General features: G+C 40.8%; 1 non-coding gene across 1 annotated transcript; it reads left to right on the top strand.

The window, feature by feature from the left end:
* The first annotated feature begins 1,311 nt into the window (after positions 1-1,311).
* LOC130942669 (small nucleolar RNA R71) lies at positions 1,312-1,419 on the top strand. The gene has a single exon (XR_009071233.1). It is a non-coding gene; the product is annotated as a small nucleolar RNA R71 (small nucleolar RNA).
* Positions 1,420-3,535: the final 2,116 nt, after the last annotated feature.

Raw genomic sequence — 3,535 nt, 5'->3', positions numbered from 1 at the left:
CAAAACATTCTCTACAAGTCCATAAGCTTGTTTTCTTGAGTTGTCTGCCATCTCTAGTGAGATTCTTGCAGCTTGTACCTCAAAGATCCTTAGCTTCTCCATTACAGAGAGGGGCATGAGGTTTACACTTGACCCTAAGTCACACAGAGCCTTCTTGAAGGTCATGGTGCCTATGGTACAAGGTATGGAAAACTTCCCAGGGTCTTGTCTCTTTTGAGGTAATTTCTGCCTAGACAAGTCATCCAGTTCTTTGGTGAGCAAAGGAGGTTCATCCTCCCAAGTCTCATTTCCAAATAACTTGTCATTTAGCTTCATGATTGCTCCAAGGTATTTAGCAACTTGCTCTTCAGTGACATACTCATCCTCTTCAGAGGAAGAATACTCATCAGAGCTCATGAAAGGCAGAAGTAAGTCCAATGGAATCTCTATGGTCTCATTTTGAGCCTCAGATTCCCATGGTTCCTCATTAGGGAACTCAGTGGAGGTCAGTGCACGCCCATTGAGGCCTTCTTCAGTGGCGTTTACTTCCTTTCCTTTCTCTCCAAATTCGGCCATATTGATGGCCTTGCACTCTCCTTTTGGATTTTCTTCTGTGTTGCTTGGAAGAGTACTTGGAGGGAGTTCAGTAACTTTCTTGCTCAGCTGTCCCACTTGTGCCTCCAAATTTCTAATGGAGGACCTTGTTTCATTCATGAAACTTTGAGTGGTTTTAATTAGATCAGAGACCATGGTTGCTAAGTCAGAGGGGTTCTGCTTAGGATTCTCTGTCTGTTGCTGAGAAGATGATGGAAAAGGTTTGCCATTGTTAAACCTGTTTCTTCCACCATTATTATTGAAACCTTGTTGAGGTCTCTCTTGATTCTTCCATGAGAGATTTGGGTGATTTCTCCATGAAGAATTATAGGTGTTACCATAGGGTTCTCCTAGGTAATTCACCTCTTCCATTGAAGGGTTCTCAGGATCATAAGCTTCTTCCTCAGATGAAGCATCCTTGGTACTACTTGGTGCATTTTGCATTCCAGACAGACTTTGAGAAATCAAATTGACTTGTTGAGTCAATATTTTATTCTGAGCCAAAATGGCGTTCAGAGTATCAATCTCAAGAACTCCTTTCTTCTGACTTGTCCCATTGTTCACAGGATTTCTCTCAGAAGTGTACATGAATTGGTTATTTGCAACCATTTCAATGAGCTCTTGAGCTTCTGTAGGCGTCTTCTTCAGATGAAGAGATCCTCCAGCAGAGCTATCCAAAGACATCTTGGATAGTTCAGAGAGACCATCATAGAAAATACCTATGATGCTCCATTCAGAAAGCATGTCTGAGGGACACTTTCTGATTAATTGTTTGTATCTTTCCCAAGCTTCATAGAGGGATTCTCCATCCTTCTGTCTGAAGGTTTGGACTTCCACTCTAAGCTTACTCCATCTTTGTGGTGGAAAGAACTTTGCCAAGAAGGCATTGACTAGCTTTTCCCAAGAATCCAGGCTTTCTTTAGGTTGAGAGTCCAACCATATTCTAGCTCTGTCTCTTACAGCAAAAGGGAATAGCATCAGTCTATAGACCTCAGGGTCTACCCCATTAGTCTTGACTGTGTCACAGATTTGCAAGAATTCAGCTAAGAACTGATGAGGATCTTCCATTGGAAGTCCATGGAACTTGCAATTCTGTTGCATTAGAGAAACTAATTGAGGTTTAAGCTCAAAGTTGTTTGCTCCAATGGCAGGGATAGAGATGCTTCTCCCATAGAAGTCGGGAGTAGGTGCAGTAAAGTCACCCAGCACCTTCCTTGCATTGTTTGCATTATTATTGTTTTCGGCTGCCATGTCTTCTTCTTCTTTGAAGAATTCGGTCAGGTCCTCTAAAGAGAGTTGTGCTTTGGCTTCTCTTAGCTTTCTCTTCAAGGTCCTTTCGGGTTCAGGGTCAGCTTCAACAAGAATGCCTTTGTCTCTGCTCCTGCTCATATGAAAGAGAAGAGAACAAGAAAATGTGGAATCCTCTATGTCACAGTATAGAGATTCCTTGAGGTGTCAGAGAAAAAGAGAAATAGAAAGAAGAAGGAGAAGAAGAATTCGAACTTTAACTAGATAAGGTTCGAATTGTGCATTGAGAAGGAGTGATACTCCATAAATAGAAGGATGTGAGAGGGAGGGAAGTAATTTTTCGAAAATTAATTAGAATATTTTGAAAACATTTTGAAAAACACTTAATTGATTTTCGAAAATAAAAGTAAGAAAGAAATCAAGTGATTTTTGAAAAAGATTTTGAAATTAGAAGTTAAAAAAAAAGATTTGATTGAAAACTTATTTTGAAAAAGATGTGATTGAGAAAATATGATTTGAAAACAATTTTTTTAAAAGATATGATTTGAAAACAATTTTAAAAGATATGATTTGAAAACAATTTGAAAAGATATGATTTTAAAAATTAATGACTTGCCTAACAAGAAAAGATATGATTCAAACATAAAACCTTCCTCAACAGAAAAAGGCAAAAAATGTTCAATCAAATCATTAATTGTTAGTAAGTATCTTTGAAAAAGGAAAGAAATTAATTTTGAAAACATTTGATTGAAAAGATATGATTTGAAAAAGATTTGATTTTGAAAAACTTTGAAAACTTGAAAAAAAATTTGATTTGAAAAACAAAATCTTTCCCCTAGCACCATCCTGGCGTTAAACGCCCAGAATGGTATCTGTTCATACCCTGACCGAGCTCCCCAAACTCGGCAAGTTCATAAGAGGTCCGACCTCGTCCCAAAGGCCCACGCCTGAGGTCGGACCTCGGACAAATAAGCTGAGAAAGCCCATCAAAGGGAACGAAGCCCAAAAAACCTAAAGGCCAAAGAGGCCTAGGAAAAGGCGGTTCCACAAAGATAGGGATAAAACTCCCAAAAGATAAGATAAGATCAGAATATCTTATCCAGGGAAGATCACGGCCAACTACTATAAATACACTGGAGCACCCAGGTATAACTCATACTCTAATTCTACTCAATATCTGCTTGGACCCATGCTAACTTAAGCATCGGAGTGTCATTGCAGGTACCACCACCAACCACTCAGCATATCAAGCTCGGGTCATCAATCCCCCCATCTCGGGCCGCCCTAAGACGACCGAGCTGCACGTTTCAGGTAACCCTCGGAACATTGGCGCCGTTGCCGGGGACCTGGAAGTCATCCCTTTACCATGGCGGACGACCCTCCCAACAATAACCACGCCACATCAGAACAAGAGGAGGAAGTTGACACCGGAGAACGACCGGACAGCCCTCTATCACCACGCACTCCAGGAGGAAACAAACAGAATCGCCCAAAGACATCGCTCCCAAACAAAGATCCACAAAATCCCGAAAAAGAAGAGAGTTCGGAAATTCTAGAAGCAGTCCGGGCACAACAAAACCGACTAAAACAACTCGAAGAGGACATAAAGAGGCAGAAAGAGACTAAACAAGATCTGAGAAGGGAAGCTCGCAAGCGCAGAGAATTAGAAGAAAAACTGCGAAAAATAGAGGCCAACCTGAAGGACCGGAGGGAA

Source organism: Arachis stenosperma, chromosome 7 (genome assembly GCF_014773155.1).
Source record: "Arachis stenosperma cultivar V10309 chromosome 7, arast.V10309.gnm1.PFL2, whole genome shotgun sequence".
NCBI classification, from domain to species: Eukaryota; Viridiplantae; Streptophyta; class Magnoliopsida; order Fabales; family Fabaceae; genus Arachis; species Arachis stenosperma.
Note: the sequence above shows the minus strand (reverse complement) of the source record. Positions and strands in the feature narration are given on the sequence as shown.